Raw genomic sequence first — 19,151 nt, forward strand, 5'->3', positions numbered from 1 at the left:
CTACCGTCTGAGGGTCCCTTGACCTGGCGCAATACCGCTTTAGCTTTTTGTTGAGACGGGATGCCATCATGTCTATTTGAGGCAGTCCCCACCGACCCGTGATCTGTGCGAAGATTTCTTGATGAAGTCCCCACTCTCCCGGATGCAGGTCGTGCTGCTGAGGAAGTCCGCCTCCCAGTTGTCCACCCCCGGGATGAACACTGCTGATAGCGCGCTTACATGGCCTTCCGCCCAGCGTAGAATCCTGGTCGCTTCTGCCATGGCCACTTTGCTCCTCGTTCCGCCTTGGCGGTTTATATGAGCCACTGCCATGACATTGTCTGACTGAATCAGAACCGGTTTTTCCCAAAGCAATTCCTCCGCTTGACGCAGGGCGTTGTATATGGCCCTTAACTCCAGGACGTTGATGTGGAGACAAGTCTCTAGATTTGACCAGAGACATTGGAAATTTCTTCCCAGTGTGACTGCTCCCTAGCCTCGGAGGCTTGCGTCCGTGGTCACCAGGACCCAGTCCTGAATGCCGAACCTGCGACCCTCTAGGAGGTGAGCACTGTGCAGCCACCACAGGAGAGATACCCTGGTCCTGGGAGACAGGGTGATCCTTCGATGCATTTGTAAATGGGACCCGGACCACTTGTCCAATAGGTCCCATTGAAAAGTCCTCGCATTGAACCTGCCGAAAAGGATGGCCTCGTATGAAGCCACCATCTTCCCCAGGACCCGCGTGCAATGATGCACTGAAACCTGTTTTGGTTTTAATAGGTTCCTGACCAGGGCTATGAGCTCCTGAACCTTTTCGACCGGAAGAAAAACCTTTTTCTGGTCTGTGTCTAGAATCAGGCCCAGAAAAGTTAGACGCGTTGTAGGGACTAGCTGGGACTTCGGTATATTGAGAATCCAGCCGTGTAACTGCGACGTCTTCATGGACAGAGACACGCTGTCCAGCAACTTCTCCCGAGATCTCGCCTTTATGAGGAGATCGTCCAAGTATGGGATAATTGTGACCCCCTGCCTGCGCAGGAGCACCATCATTTCCGCCATTACCTTGGTGAAAATTCTCGGGGCCTTGGACAGCCCAAACGGCAACGTCTGAAATTGGTAGTGACAGTCCTTCACTGCAAATCTCAGGAACGCCTGATGCGGGGGGAATATCGGAACATGAAGGTAAGCATCCTTTATGTCCAGGGACACCATCCAATCCCCCCCCTCCAGGCTGGCGATGACCGCCCTGAGTGATTCCATTTTGAACTTGAACCTCTTCAAGTACAGGTTCAGGGATTTTAGGTTTAAAATGGGTCTGACCGAACCGTCCGGTTTCGGGACCACAAACAGGGTTGAGTAATATCCCTCTCCTTGCTGGAGATGAGGAACTGTGACAATCACCTGTTGAATATACAATTTTTGGATTGCTGCCAACACTAGCTCCCTCTCTGACGGGGAAGCCGGCAGAGCCGACTTGAAAAACCGGAGAGGAGGCAAGTCTTCAAATTCCAGCCTGTATCCTAGAGAAACAATCTCTAATGCCCAGGGATCCACCTGCGAGTGAACCCAGACGTGGCTGAAAAACCGAAGACGAGCCCCCACTAGATCTGCCTCCCCCCGGGAAGCCCCAGCGTCATGCGGTGGACTTTGCAGACGCAGGGGAGGACTTCTGCTCTTGGGAACTAGCTGTGTGCAGCTTCTTTGCCCTGCCTTTCCCTCTGGCAACAAAGGACGATCCCCGTACCTTTTTGTTTTTATTGGAACGAAAGGACTGCATTTGATAATGAGGTGCCTTTTTTGTATGCTGCGGGGGGACATAAGGTAAGAAATTCGACTTACCAGCCGTAGCAGTAGAGACAAGGTCCGAGAGGCCGTCTCCAAACAACTCCTCCCCTTTGTAAGGCAAGGACTCCATATGCCGCTTTGAATCGGCGTCTCCCGTCCACTGTCGGGTCCACAAGAGCCGCCTAGCAGAAATAGACATAGCATTTATTCTGGAGCTTAATAAACAAATGTCTCTCTGAGCATCTCTCATGTACAAGGCAGCATCTCTGATATGCTCTATGGTCATTTGAATGGCATCCCTATCTAAGGTGTCAATCTCCGTAGATAAGGAATCTGCCCATGCCACAACCGCACTACAAACCCAGGCCGACGCCATAGCCGGTCTAACAATAGTACCTGAATGAGTGTAAAAGTGCTTCATGGTAATTTCCTACCTGCGATCAGCAGGATCCTTGAGGGAAGCCGTATCCTGAGAAGGCAGTGCCACCTTTTTGGACAAGCGTGTCAGCGCCTTGTCTACTTTAGGCGAAGATTCCCATCGTATCCTATCCGTTTGTGGAAAAGGATACGCCATAAGAATCCTTTTGGGAACTTGTGGTCTCCTATCCGGAGATTCCAAAGCCTTTTCGCACAATTCACTCAGTTCAAATGAGGACGGAAAAGTGACCTCAGGCTTTTTCCCTTTATACATGTGTACCCTCGTGTCAGGGACGGGAGTTCCTCAGTAATATGCAAAACCTCTTTAATGGCAATAATCATGAATACCGAATACCTTTTGCCACCCTCGGCTGTAATTTTGCATCTTCATAGTCGACATTAGAGTCAGTATCCGTGTCGATATCTGTGTCATCGATCTGGGATATAGTGCGCTTCTGAGACCCCGAAGGGCCTGGCGCCACAGGGACAGGCATGGACTGGCTACCTGACTGATCCCTAGCTTCAGCCTTGTCTAACCTTTTATGCAATAGATTGACATTTGCATTCAAGACATTCAGCATATCCACCCATTCTGGTGTCGGTGTTGCCGACGGCGACATGACATTCAAGCACTCCCCCTCCACATTAAGCGAGCCTTCCTCGTCAAACATGTCGACACACGCGTACCGACACACTTCACACACACAGGGAACCTCTTTTCTGAAGACAGTATCCCCTTCAAGGCCCTTTGGAGAGACAGAGAGAGAGTATGCCAGCACACACCCCAGCGCAATGACCCTGGAGACCAACACAATGTTTTTCCCCCAGCCGCGCTGTATAATATGCTATCCGCCAATTATGTGCCCCCCCCCCCTCTCTTTTAAACACCCCTTCAGCGTGAATAAGCAGGGGAGAGTCCGGGGAGCTTCCTCTCAGCGGTGCTGTGGAGAGAAAATGGCGCTGGTGAGTGCTTAGGGAGAAGCCCCGCCCCCTCGGCGGCGGGCTTCTGTCCCGCTCAAACTTACTAAAATATGGCGGGGGCTCTTTTATATACATGTACAGTGCCCACCTGTACATGTATATTGTCTTTTGCCATAATAGAGGTGTTATATTGCTGCCCAGGGCGCCCCCCCCTGCGCCCTGCACCCTTACAGTGACCGGAGTATGTGAGGTGTATGGGAGCAATGACGCACAGCTGCAGTGCTGTGCGTTACCTCAGTGAAGCTGAAGGCTTCTGCCGCCTGACGTCTTCTGACTTCGGTTCTTCTGGCTCTGTGAGAAGAAAGGTGGCGCGGCTCTGGGGGTGGACGCCCAGTAAGAACCTGTGTTCACCCCCTCTGGAGCTAATGGTGTCCAGTAGCCAAGGAAGCAGAGCCTATCTTAGACAAGAAGGTCTGCCCCTCTCTCCTCAGTCCCTCGATGCAGGGAGCCTGTTGCCAGCAGTGCTCCCTGTAAAAAAGTAGAAAAAAAATCCAAACAAAAATGCTTCTAGGCAGAGAACTCAGGAGAGCTCTCTGCAGTGCACCCATCCTGCTCTGGGCACAGTGTAAAACTGAGGTCTGGAGGAGGGGGCATAGAGGGAGGAGCCAGTGCACACCCAGAGTCCAAAGCTTTCTTAAAGTGCCCTATCTCCTGCGGAGCCCGTCTATTCCCCATGGTCTTTACGGAGTCCCAGCATCCTCAAGGACGTTAGAGAAATATGTATCACAACCTCAGAATGCCATCATCATATGCTGAAAGAAGGAAAATATTGCAGCAACAAGGAGTGGTTTCACATGCCATTCTATTTAGTGCAGAATTTGAGGCCTAAAAAGGAGCTCTGATTACAAGCTCAAAGTCCAGGGCATAGATCCAAGGGGAATTCCAGCGAGTTACTAACTGAGCACACATGGATTCTGTGTACCGATACACTAGCTACAGAAGCAAAAGCGAAAGCAATTCACAGCTAACAATTATCAAAATAATAGTGTGTATACTAGGGTGAACCAGAACGAGGTGCTAGTTGGAGGTTAACAACATCAACAGAGATCCACCAGAATCAAATAATGATTAGGGGTTATCAAATTATTTTCTAAATATTTCTAAAAACAGTAAAATAGAATTAAACATTTAAACACATTAAGGGGCAGACTGAGTCAGACACAGCTTTATGCTAAAGCTGCTACCAAGCCCTCGGAGGTGCCCATTGGCAGCGGCTATAGATGCTGAAATACAGCTTGGTGCATACTATCAGGCACACCATCGTAACTGCATCTGCAGGTGCAGTGTCTCCGTCTGAGTATGGCCTCCTGAGTGAGGAGTGGTGCGTCTCTGTATGTAACCAAGACACACCTCCGTTTATCTGTTTAGCCACCACCTTTCACAATATCTCCCAGTTGCTGCTCAATATATTTCAGAGACCGCGTGGCCAAATCTGTATGACACTATCTGGACACATGTACATATGAAAAACATTGCCCAATAGCGCCAGACACCCCCACTGCGTCAGATCACCTTTCGGCCCCTAAGAGAGAGTGACTCTCATAAATGTCATGTCAATTAATCCCCAGTAAATAAGTAATGATGCAATATGTATATAATGCATTGCTATTCTTGGTTCTATTCACAGAAATCAGTATAAATGACTACTGTAATAAAAAGGTGTTACAACAATTAAGAATGGCATGTCATTTGAGAAAGAATTAAACTATACCAACAAAGGTTGCTTTACCAACAGAGATGATGTTGTGACTCTCAATTTCAAGTGGGCAGTGTTCTTTAACTGAGGGCTGCAGAAATCACACATTCAGGGGTCTATTCATGAAGCAGTGAAAAGTGTAGAGAAGTGAGCCAGTGGAGAAGCTGCCCATGGCAACCAATCGGCATTGACGCAACATTTATAATTTGCATACTATATAATTGTACGGAGCAGCTGATTGGTTGCCATGGGCAACTTCTCCTTGTGCTCACTTCTCCACTCTTTTCACTGCTTCGTGAATAGACTGATCCAACAAGAAACCCTCTGTGGCAGAACTAGCAAGGAAGGAAGTATACACTGCAGATGGGTGAGAAAAATGGATGAGATGGGAAAGAATTAGGGGGTGATGTAGATGACCCGGTCATTTCACAAAACTCAATAACCCCATCACTGCTGCTACATGGTTATTTAATGCCAACAAGTGTGATAAGGCAGTACTTTCAGAATTTTCTCATGGGTCTAATTTGCTTAGCAACATACAGTAACAAAAGAAGAACTACTAATAGTCTGGGACTGCCTAGTGCCAGTTACAAAGGTCAGCTACTTTTATCAAATCAATCAGTGGAGATCCTTAGGAACTAAAAGGAGACATTACCTCCAACAGCAAGAGACTTTGATAAGAATGTGATGAACAAACTTGTTAATGTATAGTAGCACAAAAAAAAAATGAAGAGTTACACCTTTACATAGGGTGGGTGTAGAATGATCTCACACAGACATTCTCTGCTTGCCAAGTATAAACTAGTCCAACAAGACTTGTTTGCAAAAGGTGTAAAAATATGAAAACATTTCTCTTTATTTCTGATTCATTTAAGACAACAGCAAACAGTAATAGATTCAAACAGAACTGTGACATAACTGAAGGTGGCATAAATATTACGCTTTGTTCAGTGCTCAGAGAGAGACTCTCTAATGCAGTGATGGGGAACCTTCGGCACTCCAGCTGATGCTGAACTTCACATCCCAGCAATCCCTGCAACAGTTTTACCATGGCCAAACAGCAAATTACACTACAACTGCTACATTGTTATACACAGTCTACCTGTAGTCAACAACCTACACTTAAACTTCTGCACATATCACGTTCCTTCCCATACCCTGAACAGAGTAGGTAAATCAATGCAGCAGACAGGTCTGTCAACACGCCAAAAAGGAATAGGAGCATTAAAAGTCTAGTACAGGGTTATATCATGATGCATGCAGCCCCTGGCAGATAAAAGTCTCTGGCATTCATTCAGGTACCACAGTCATTTGCTCAATGAAACAGGTTGATGAAATGTTCAGAGCTCCATTGGCTCAGATTAGAGAATGGTAGGGGATAGAATCCCCCATTAAGGGTAATTCAGGTTGATGAAATATGGAGACAACTCTGTAGAAAGCAACAAGACCAAATGTATTCGGCAATGTTGTACTACACAGACCCAGTAAAATGTATTTGCATAATAGACTGCTATTTTCATTCTTAGATAAATAATTTAAGATCTGCAGATACTTACGTTTGCTTTATTCTTTTAAATTTAACTTCAGTCTTCGGAATCTGTGCCGAAGATTTCACCCTGAAAAGAAACATATCAAAGGATGGATATATAGTTGATGACAGAATTATTGCACAATGTCCATAACATTTATAGGATAAGAGAGATGTGACCAAATAATCTTCTGACCAAAGAAACACTGTGTAAGTTTGTGGCAGGAAAACGCTCAGAGGAATGTGTTAGCTAATGCAGACACAAGAACAATACTCCTCCTGACCAACTGTAGAGTCTGCTTTCTAGTAGCCCTGGTAGAAGGAATCTTTCTCCTATCTGGTGTTATATGTACAAAGTAGAATGTTTCAGTTTGGTGTCCGGTCACTCCAAAAATATTTTTCTAGAAAACAATATTTGATTGCTAGTATGGCCGGAATTCAATTAGCCGTGGTCGCTTACCGTGAGCTAATTGATCCCCTAGGGCTATCCAATTAGCCCAAAGCCAGGAGTTATTGGGGTTTTTCTTTTTATGTGCCTCAGTGGGTCGAAAAAAATAAATCCCCAATAACTAGAGGATTAATGGGTGCCGCTACCCTATTCACACGAATCCATGAACTTTTTACAGATTCTGAATGTTAATACCTGTTAACACAGTACTTTAACAAGCATTAGCAAGGCTATCTGGGCTGAAAGTTTTGTGTTTTCTGAAGTACTGTTATTTTACAGTGGTTCCAGTCACTTACACATATTGGGTGTACTACGAGTGGCCGACTGTCGGGATCCCGGCGCCAGGATCTCAAACTCGCTTCGCTCACCAAGCTACGCGCCATGCTATTTGTGGACACCCCAAGGGGGAGAATAGTGGTCGGTATCCCGGCGCCGGTATGCTGAGCACTAGGATCTCGACAACCGGTATATCGAGTGCCACCCCACATTCATATCAACTGGCTGATCAAGATATGGATATTTATTTTAAACTTTTTAAGATCAGTGTTTTTCAACTGGTGTGCCACCAGCAGTTGTCATGTGCCGCCGCTAGAGATCCCTGCTGCTCCCGTCTTCACTATACAATGACTGCGGAAGAGCTGCCTGCGCTGCCCAATAGTGATAATGTAAGTGTATAGCAGCACAGGCAGCTCTTCCGCGGTCAGTGTATAGTAAAGACAGCAGCTCTTCTGCGAGTCCGCCCGTGACCCCTACGACGTGGTGTGACTCATAGGTCACATACACCACATCGCCATTCCACCCCTACTGCTCTGCTCCTCACTGCTCCTGCCGCTGAGCCGGAAAAGAAGAACAAGTTTGGGCTAGTGCTTTTAACATAGTATCATAGTTAATGAGGTTGAAAAGAGGCAAAACGTCCATCGGGTTCAGCCTGTATTCTGTATTAAGCAGTGCACATTATAATACACCAGCTGAAGTAATGGTTTCGTATCAACGGAAAACTATATTTCGTATCACTTCCATATACTTAATGTCAATAAGGAGATTAATGGTAGACTTACCATAGTTAATTCTCTTTCTGCAAGGTACACTGGATTCCACAGGGAATAACGCTGGGGTGTAGACTTGGATCTTGATCCGCGGCACCAACAGGCTAAAGCTTTGACTGTTCCCAGGATGCATTGCACCGCCTTCTCTATCACCCCGCCTCCAGGTACTGGAGCTCAGTTTCGTTAACCAGTCCAATGCAGTAGCAGGTAAAAGAGATGGTAGATGTTATTCACATAGAACCACATTCTCAAGACAGGAGAAGGGACTAGCGGCTAATGCCATACAAACCCAAAGAAGCTAAGTGCGTCAGGGTGGGCGCACTGTGGAATCCAGTGCACCGCGCAGAAAGAGATTTAACTATGGTAAATCTACCATAAATCTCCTTTTCTACAATGGGATACACCGGTATTCCACAGGGAATAACACTGGGGATGTCCTAAAGCAGTTCCTCATGGGAGGGGACGCACTGTAGTGGGCACAAGAACCCAGCGTTCAAAGGAAGCATCCTGGGAGGCGGAAGTATCGTAAAACGTAAGTAACGTGTTCACAAAGGACCACGTAGCCACCTTGCACAATTGTTCAGTGGACGCGCCTCTGCAGGCCACCCAAGAAGGTCCAACAGACAGAGTAGAATGGGCTTTAATAGCAGCAGGAGCTGGAAGACCAGCCTGTGCAATCACCATTCTAATCCATCTGGCCATGGTTTGCTTATTCGCAGGCCAGCCACATTTGTGAAAACCAAAAAAGTACAAAAAGGGTATCTGACCTCCTGAGAGAGGCAGTCCTCTCTACGTAAATACGGAGAGCCCGTACCACATCCAAAGACCGCTCTTTGGGGGACAAACCAGAAGAGATAAAGTCCGGAAACACAATCTCCTGGTTAAGATGAAAAAGATGATACCACCTTCGGTAGATAACCAGGGTAAGTTCGAAGAACTGGCCGGTCAGGGTGAAAAATCAGAAAGGGAGGACGACAGAACAAGGTGCTAAGTCAGACACCCTCCTAGCAGAGGCAATAGCCAGTAAAAACATGGCCTTAAGTGTAAGACATTTAAGATTCACAGACTCAAATAGGTTCAAATGGAGACTCTTGTAGGGCATTTAAGACAACAGACAGAGCCCATGGAGCCACAGGAGGGACATAGGGAGGCTGAATCCGTAACACGCCCTGAATAGACGTAATTGTCCTCTGAAACCACACCGACAATGCAGATATATTTACTCTGACGGAGGCCAGACGAAGTCCTAAATCTAGGCCTTGTTGCAGAAAAGCCAAAAGCATAGAAGTACTGAACGAATAGGCATCATAATTCTTAGCAGCACACTATGTGAAGTAAGAGTTACAGACCCTGTAATAAATCCATGCAGAAGCAGGCTTGAGGACCTTCAACATAGTTTGAATAACCGCCTCTGAGAATCACTTGGCCCTCAGGAGTGAAGCTTCAAGAGCCACTCCGTCAAAGCCAGCAAGGTCAGGTCAGGATAGACACAAGGGCCCTGAACGAGGAGATCTGGGCGTTGAGGAAGTAGAAGAGGACGCTCTATTGATAGGCCCTGTAGATCTTAGAACCAATGCCGTTTGGGCCATGCTGGAGCGATTACAAGTAGTATTCCACTTTCTTACTTGAACTCCCGTAGAACCCTGGGCAGGAATGACACTGGAGGGAACACGTATGGCAGCTGAAAGTTCCATGAAATTGCCAGTGCGTCCACGAACGCTGCTTGAGGATCCCTTGTTCTTGATCTGAAGACCGGAACCTTGTGATTGTGTTGAGACGCCATCAGGTCTACATCTGGTAGGCCCCACTTGTCCACAAGGAGTTGAAAGACTTCCGGATGAAGACTCCACTCTCCGGCGTGAACGTCCTGACGACTGAGGAAATCTGCTTCCCAGTTGAGGACACTGGGGATGAACACTGCCTATACTGCTAGCAGATGGCGTTCCGCCCAACGGAGGAATTTTTATACTTCCAGCATTGCCATGCGGCTTCAAGTGCCACCTTGATGTTTTATGTATGCCACCGTGGTGGCATTGTCTGATTGTACTTGAACAGGCCTGTTCTGTACTAGAGGCAGAGCCAGTGTCAATGCATTGAACACTGCCAGCAATTCCAGAATGTTTATCGGGAGGAGAGATTCCTCCCTGGTCCACCGACCCTGGAGAGAGTGTTGCTCCAACACCGCGCTCCATCACCACGTCCCAACCCCGCAGACTGGCATTCGTTGTTAAGTGGACCCAGTTGGAGATCCAGAAGGGACGGCCCCTGCTCAACTGTTGGTCCTGTAGCCACCAGCTTAGTGACAGACGAACCTCCAGAGTCAAGGAGATCATTTGAGACATGATCCGATGAGGCAGGCCATCCCACTTGGAAAGGATTAACCTCTGCAGAGGGCGAGAGTGAAATCAAGCATACTCTACCATGTCAAAAGCCGACACCATGAGGCCTAGTACTTGCATCGCCAAGTGTATTGACACTCTTGGGCAAGAGTGTCAAAGGAAATATCTGATCCTTTCCTGAAGTTTTAGGACCTTCTCTGGAGACAGAAACAATCGTTGGCTGTGTGTGTCCAGTAGTGCCCCCAGGTGCACCATGCACCGAGCAGGGACCAGCAAGGACTTTTTCCAGTTGATGAGCCACCCTTGGGCTAGTAGGAATTGGACCGTCCGTTTCAGATGATGACTGAGGAGAACCTCTTGGGAGTTCGCCAGGATCATCAAGTCGTCCAGATACGGCAGGATTCCGATTCCCTGATGACGGAGATAAGCCATCATCATGGCCATTACCTTGGTGAATATCCGAGGAGCCATGGTCAATCCAAATGGCAGGGACTGGAATATATAATGTAGGTTGCCAATAGCAAACCGCAGATACTGCTGACGCGACATGGCAATAGGAATATGCAGGTAAGCATCATGTATGTCCAGGGATACCATATAGTCTTCAGGTTCCATGGCCAGTACAATAGAGCGCAGAGTTTCCATACGGAATTTGGACACACTCACAAATTTGTTCAATGATTTGAGGTTGAGCATAGGCCGGAAGGACCCATTTCGCTTCGGAACTAGAAACAGGGTCGAATAGTATCCCCTGCCTCTCTGAGACAGAGGTACCGTCACTACCACTCCTGTATCCCAGAGGGATTGTACAACCAAGTGTAGACCTTGTGCTTTTAACAGATCCGCAGGGATAACCTGCAAAACTGGCGAGGGGGACGTCTCTTGAAAGAGATTGCATACCCGCACCCAGGCATCCAAAGTGGTCTTTAACCAGGCCTGGGCGAACTGCAGAAGTCGACCTCCCACCCTGGGTTCCACCAGGGGGAGAGCAGGCTTGTCTTGTTTGGAAGCAGGCTGACGGGCGGGCCAGGATTGTGTAGATTAAGGCTTAGTGGTTGATACGCTTGACCCTTTGCTTTCCCTGGAGGTCAAAAGGAACGAAAGGTGGTACTCTTAGCCTTTGGAACAGAAGGATTAGTTTCAGATTCTTCCCAAATAGGATGTCTCCTTAAAAAGGAAGCACCTCCAGGGTCTTTTTGGAGTCCAGGTCCATCTTCCAGGATCTCAACCACATAATTTGACGAGCCAGGATAGACGTAGTAGATGCCTTGGCCGCCATTACACCTGCATCAGAGGCTGCCTCCTGAATATAGTGGGAGGCTGTGGTAATATAAGACAGATATTGTCTGGCAGTGTCCGAAAAATCCTGAGGTAGCTCATCCTCAATTGCCTGAACCCATGCTTCAATTCCTTTCACAGCCCAGGAGGCCATAGTGGGTCTATGTACAGCACCTGTAAGTGAGAAAATAGACTTCAGGCATCCCTCCACAGGCTTATCCGTCGGTTCCTTCAGTGAGGTGACCGTGGTGACAGGCAGAGTAGATGACACCACTAGACGGGCGACATGAGAGTCCACCGGCGGTGGCCTTTCCCACTTGTTACTCAACTCCGCAGGGATAGGATAACAAGCTAGCATCTTTTTAAACAGGGAAAACCTCTTTCCTGGAGACGATCAGGATTCCTGACGTATGTCAATTAAATGGTCAGAATGTGGTAAGACTACTTCAGCAACCTTCTGACGTTTGAATTTATCAAGTTTTTTAAATGTAGTAGTAGGCTCAATGTCATCATCTATTTGAAGAATTAGCTTAATAGCCTCCACTAGGTCAGGAACATCAACCTGAGTTGTAGATTCCTCATCAGAAGCAACTGTATCAGTGTCTGACGGATCAGTATATTACCTATCCTCATCGGAAGAATTATCCGAAATATTAGTGGATTGTGAGGAAGAAATGGCCCGTTTAGATGACCCATTGGCCCCAGAGGGGCATGGGGTAGACTTTTGTCTAACCCAGTGGTTCCCAAACTGTGTGCCGTGGCACCCTGGGGTGCCTCGGGACACTTGCAGGGGTGCCTCGGGTTGGTGGTCCAGAACCAATTCAAATTCTGCATGGTCAATTAAAAAGCAAAACCAGTGTTAATGGCTGACAATCATAACATATATTGACAATCAAAAGCAAATCTTGTCCCTCACCACATAAGTTACCCTAAGGATGACCTATAAAGACAATTAACATAATTTAATATTTATTTCTAAATTTTTCAATAAGAAATTATTGCCTTATTGGTGCCGTGCAAAAAATTCTGATACTCTAGGGTGCCGTGATTCAAAAAAGTTTGGAAACACTGGTCTAACCAAAGATTGGATTTAATTGTTTTTAATGGGGTAGACAGAGTATCCTCCCAGGGCGGATTAACTACACGGACAATATGTGGCTGCAATGGCACAGGTGGTCCCACAGGGGGCATAAGACGTGTCACAAGCGTAGTCAGCATACTTGAGAACGCTGCCCAAGGTGGGTCCTGATTGGCCCCAGGTTGACTGGGTGTATGGCACTCAGTACCTGAACCAGCAGCTAAAACTTCCCCCTCAGGTAAATGCGTGGCGCCAGTACTGCAGGATGCAGAAGCGTCCCCGGATTTCCCGCCCTGTGTGGCAGACATTATAAGGAATGTAGCCTTAGGGTGTAACAGTACAGTACAGCCAGACAAACACAATACCTGCAAATAACCCCCTATGTAATGCGACAGTAAATACAGGACACAGAACAGAGTATTTAAGCAGTATGAGGAGACTGAAAAACACAGGGAAAATACCAAATTGTATATTCTGTGTGATATATATATATATATATATATATATATATACATATACACACACATATACACACACACACCAAGGTTGAGTATCCCTTATCCAAAATGCTTGGGACCAGAAGTATTTTGGATATCGGATTTTTCCGTATTTTGGAATAATTGCATCCCATAATAAGATATCATGGCGATGGGACCCATGTCTAAGCACAGAATGAATTTATGTTTCATATACACTTTATACACACTGTCTGAAGGTAATTTTGGCCAATATTTTTAATAACTTTGTGTATTAAACTAAGTGTGTGTACATTACACAATTCAATGTTTCATATACACCTTATGGTGTGCACACACGGTGAGATTTTTTCTTACGATTTTGACTATATAGTCAAAATTGTAAAAAAAGTTAGTCACCTTTGCGATCCCGATTCGATGCCGATGTGTGGTCGGCATCGCAAGAATAGATAGACTGTGCAGGCAAGTAAATTTTGACTCTCTCTATAGAAGAGAGAGTCAAAATTGACACTTAGCCAAAAGCGCACAAAGTCAGTATCGCAAGCACATAATGAGTGTGTTTGCGATACTGACTATGGGGGTAATTCTGAGTTGATCGCAGCAGGATCTTTGTTAGCAATTGGGCAAAACCATGTGCACTGCAGGGGAGGCAGATATAACATGTGCAGAGAGAGTTAGATTTGGGTGTGGTGAGATAAATCTGCAATCTAAATTGCAGTGTAAAAATAAAGCAGCCAGTATTTACCCTGCACAGAAACAAAATAACCCACCAAAATCTAACTCTCTCTGCAAATGTTATATCTGTCCCCCCTGCAGTGCACATGGTTTTGCCCAATTGCTAAAAAATTTCCTGCTGCGATCAACTTGGAATTACCCCCTATGTGCCGACCTAGCCACTGTCGCATAGTGAGAATCGGGCATAGCCCGAATCTCACCGTGTTTGGGCCATTATACACACAGCCTGAAGGTCATTTAATACAATATTTTTAATAACTTTGAGTATTAAACAAAGTTTGTGTAGATTGAGCCATCAGAAAACAAAGGTTTCACTAACTCACTCAAAAAATTCTGTATTTCGGAATATTTGGATATGGGATACTCAACCTGTATAAACAATAAAACTGCAGTGGACTAGTAAAACGACATATAAATATGTATGAGTATAGATATAACAATGCACAGTAGATACTGGATGTATATCACAGAATACTTGTACTAAATATTCAGATAAGAGTACACTTGTTCTTAATTAACACTGAACTGCAGCTCCAGGGTGGGAACACCAGCAGTAGATGGCGCCCAGAGCTGGGGGAAGGGCTACAGGTCAGCGCTTTATCCCCTATGCTGTTCCTCACCACCGGGTACTGTGGAGCCTATACCAAACTGATTTTTAGTAAATACGACCTGTGCTCCCTTGCCCTGGTGGATATAGTGGGGTTCCTGTGCAGTACTGTTTCCACGCCAGCGGGGCTGTCCGTCTCCTGGGACAGCAACCGGATTGCGATTACTGGCGGGTCCCACCTGGGGGACCCTCTTACCTCCTCCCTGATGTGCAGCCATGCGATCCTGGAGAGCATCAGCAGTGGTGTGCCTAATGACCGGTGCGCCTCCGCTGCAAGTACCCAGGAACCCGGCCGCGGGAGTATGCAGCGCTGCTGGTGGAGGTGATGGAGCAGCAGCACAGAATGTCAGAATGACATAAACAGTGCCGTGACCCTTGAAGTCTTCTTTAAAAAGCTTTATTCAGGGCTGCTCAGCGCAGCCCCACCCGTTAACTGGGGGTACGCTGGTATTCCGCAAGGGGATAACATCGTGGGTATAGAGTTGGATCTTGATCCGAGGCACCAACAGACTGAAGCTTTGACTGTTCCCAGGATGCATGGCAATTCCTCCTCTATAACACCGCCTCCAGGCACTGGAGCTCAGTATGTAAGTTGCTTATGACCGATGCGCCATTATTACCTTCACCGGCAGGGAGTTCCAAATCCTTATTGCCCTTACGGTGAAGTACCCTTTCCTAGATTTTGTAAGGAATTTTCTCTCCTCTAGCCTCAGTGAGTGCCCACGTGTCCTATACAGAGTTCTATTAATAAACAAATCCCCTGCTAACTCATTGAATTGACCCTTTACTACTTTATTACTATGGTAGACAGTGTGTTCAGTGCCATTACTATGGGGGGGGGGGGGGGGGGCAGTGTGTGTGTGTGTGTGTGTGTGGTGGCATTACTATGAAAGTCAGTGTGTCTGGTGGCATTACTATGGGGGTCAGTGTGAGTGGTGGAATTACTTTGGGGGTCAGTGTGTGTGGTGGAATTACTTTGGGGGTCAGTGTGTGTGGTGGCATTACTTTGGGGGTCAGTGTGTGTGGTGGCATTACTACGGGGGTCAGTGCGAGTGGTGGCATTAATATGGAGGTCAGTGTGTGTGGTGACATTACTATGGGGGTCAGTGTGTGTGGTGGCATTACTATTGGGGTCAGCGTGAGTGGTGGCATTACTATGAAGGTCAGTGTGAGTGGTGGCATTACTATGGAGGTCAGTGTGAGTGGTGGCATTACTATGGAGGTCAGTGTGTGTGGTGGCATTACTATGGAGGTCAGTGTGTGTGGTGGCATTACTATGGAGGTCAGTGTGTCTGGTGGCATTACTATGGGGGTCAGTGTGTGTGGCGACATTACTATGGAGGTCAGTGTGAGTGGTGGCATTACTATGGGGGTCAGTGTGTGTGGTGACATTACTATGGAGGGCAGTGTGTGTGGTGACATTACTATGGAGGTCAGTGTGTCTGGTGGCATTACTATGGAGGTCAGTGTGAGTGGTGGCATTACTATGGGGTCAGTGTGTGTGGTGACATTACTATGGAGGGCAGTGTGTGTGGTGGCATTACTATAGGGGTCAGTGTGTCTGGTGGCATTACTATGGGGGACAGTGTGTCTGGTGGCATTACTATGGGGGTCAGTGTGTGTGGCGACATTACTATGGAGGTCAGTGTGAGTGGTGGCATTACTATGGGGGTCAGTGTGTGTGGTGACATTACTATGGAGGGCAGTGTGTGTGGTGACATTACTATGGAGGTCAGTGTGTGGTTGTGACATTACTATAGTGGTCAGTGTGCGTGGTGGCATTACTACGGGGGTGGTGGGGCAATGTATGCAATTACAATTGGGACAGTGTGTGGTGGCATTACTATGGGGGGGAGCAATGTGTGCAATTACTATGGGGGACAGTGTGATGGCATTACTATGGGGGGCAATGTGTGGAATTACTGTGGCAGACATTGTGTTCAAGTACTGTGGGGGCCAGTGTATTATTTTAATTACTGTTGGGGACAATGTGTGTGTGTTTTTCCCCTTGGGGACCAATATATGTGTGTTTTATTTCCCTCTGTGTGTGTTTTTTTTTTTCCGTGGGGTACTAATGGTGTGGGCAATTTTCAAATCTTGTTCGATGTGCCGCGAAATGAAAATTCTTGAGGATCACTGCTCTAGATAAATCGTTTAAATAATTCATAACATCTCCTAGAATTTTTCATTTTATGCAGTTACTTAGTGGAGTTTTTAGTACTTTGAGGTGTTAGCAGATGGCCAGCACACGAAACACTAACAAAACAGTGCTTTTACACTATCAAGTGATCTGCTAATATGAAATTTGGGATTTATAAAAATTACCAATTTAACTCTCATTAAAACTTATTAAGAAGTAAAATATAAATGGGTGTTGCATTAGAACATGTGTGTTTTTCTTTTCAAAACAAATTGTTTCATGACTATTTTATGATCATATAGCTCTATAGACTATCACAAGAAAGAATCCATATTTAGACATCTTTAGAAATTAGAATTCAACATGGATTAAAATCTTATTTTAATGCAAAAGTGGTAAATTCGTTTTTTTTACATTAAATAAAAAAAAATCCATTAGTAGCATGCTTGTATGTGCATGACATTTGCCCTCTAATACAATGTTGTTATTTAATAGTCAGTGATATCTCCAAAAGATACTGTAAATAATACTGTACTCAAATAATAAATGGAAATTTACAAAGCATTCATCATAAAGACTCATCCCGCCCCCCCACCCCTTTTTTTTTTTTTTTAACTGTTAAGGTTTAAGGTTACATTTTAAGGTATATGATTTACTGTACATTGGAGTTTTGAGTATTAAGTTAAGGTTCTTTATACGTTCTGCGCAAAAGTTTTAGGCGGGTTTGGAAAAAATACTGCAAAGTAAGAATGCTTTCAAAAATAGAAGTGTTATTTAGTTTATTTATATCAATTAACAAAATGCAAAGTGAATGAACAGAAGAGAAATCAAATAAATATTTGGTGTGGCCACCCTTTGCCTTCAGGACAGCACACATTCTGCACACAGTTTTTGAAGGAACTCGGCAAGGGGGGTCCAAACAACTTGGAGAATTAGCAACAGATCTTCTTGCTCAAATCCTTCGGTCTCTTCATGTAATCCCCAGACAGACTCCATGATTATAAGATCAGGGCTCTGTGGGGGCATATAATGACTTCCAGGACTCCTTGCTCTTTTTTACGCTGGACATATTTCTCAATGACATTGGCTGTATGTTTGGTGCCGTTGTCCTGCTGCAGAAGATCTGTGGCTAGTTCTCCAGGATGTTTGAAACCCCCCTCCTTGCAGAGTTCCTTCAAAAACTGTGTATAAGTGTACCTAGAAGAACTAATGCTGGTTTGAAGGCAAAGGGTGGTCACACCAAATATTGATTTGATTTCAATTTCTCTTCTGTTCATTCACTTTGCATTTTGTTCTAAAAATAAATTATTGACAATTCTATTTTTGAAAGCATTTTTGCTTTGCAGTATCTTTTCCACACCTGCCTAAAACTTTTGCACAGTACATATACATACTATTACATACACACACTATATATATATATATATATATATATATATATATATACATATACATATACACACACACATTCTATCTATATAGATATATAAGGATATACTAGAGTAGATAGCAATCATATACTTTTTTTTTTTTTTTTAGATATATCTCTGAGGAAGTCAGACCGGACACAATGGATGGTTCTGCAGCTTATCCATCCTTCAGCATATTTGAAGTCTGTTCTAATCAGGAGCTCCCACTTTTCTGAAGTATCATATTGGATTCAGATGAATTCCATCCTCCAGGAGTATTGGTAAAATTTGATTTATGACCTGACCCCATTTTATTGAAGTACAGGTTTTTAATCTTGTACACCTAAATTATATTTTTTGGAACATACTACACTATGACTCTGTTGTATTTGGGGATGGGCTCTCCTGATAAATACCGTATTTTTCGGACCATAAGACGCACCTGACCATAAGACGCACCTAGTTTTTAGAGTAGGAAAACTGGAAAAAAAATATTCTGAACCATTTCTGCTTTATCATCCTTGCGCTGCCTCCCTAGTTTTCACCAACCTCTAAGAGATATTTCTGTGTGATTTCTCAGACTCCTATACAAGGATTCTGTACAGTGCAGCCTTCTGTCAGAGCCAGCATACAGAGACACACACACATCAGAGCCAGCATACACATAGACACACACACACTGACAGTACCAGTGGTTCCCCGCGTCCAGGCTCTCAGCTAACGCTGCCCGCGGTGCACTCCTGAGGAGGGAGGAGGTGGGGGGGGAGCGAGGGAGTCACATGATGCCGACTCTGCTGCTGAGATGGGCTCTGAGATGCGGGCGCTCTGCTGATGACGGCGCAGCAGCATCCAGGACCCGCCGCTACCCGCCGGCGCTACCCGCAGACATGTCTTATTCGCTTCATAAGACGCACATACTTTCCCCCCCACATTTTTGGGGAGAAAAAGTGCGTCTTATGGTCCGAAAAATACGGTAATTTGGATTGTTCATCTGATTCACCCCGACAACTGAAGAAGTCGTTAAAGACTAAGGGGGATATTCAATTACCTGGACATGCTGTCAGGTGTAATGTATCACAATGCAATGTATTAGCCCTGATAACAGCCCCGTTTTCATCCGAAAATGGGGCTATTTCACCCATAAACACACAGGTTTCACTGAACCTGTGCGCACCGATCTGATAATCACCCACTCGGATAAGAGTG

The 19,151-nt window shown here is 45.7% G+C and overlaps 1 protein-coding gene across 3 annotated transcripts in view; it reads right to left on the reverse strand.

Moving 5' to 3' along the window:
- The window catches only part of PLXNB2 (plexin B2), a 357,268-nt gene that overhangs the window by 154,424 nt on the left and 183,693 nt on the right, over positions 1-19,151 (reverse strand). For 2 of the 3 annotated variants that reach the window (XM_063927155.1, XM_063927156.1), the window contains exon 3: positions 6,418-6,477. The exons of the other annotated variant lie outside the window; for it this stretch is intronic. The gene's annotated coding sequence lies outside the window, so the exon portion shown is untranslated. The remainder of the gene's footprint in view (positions 1-6,417; positions 6,478-19,151) is intronic. 3 annotated transcript variants of the gene reach the window in all.

The sequence above is a fragment of the Pseudophryne corroboree genome, chromosome 6 (assembly GCF_028390025.1).
Source record: "Pseudophryne corroboree isolate aPseCor3 chromosome 6, aPseCor3.hap2, whole genome shotgun sequence".
Classification (NCBI taxonomy): domain Eukaryota; kingdom Metazoa; phylum Chordata; class Amphibia; order Anura; family Myobatrachidae; genus Pseudophryne; species Pseudophryne corroboree.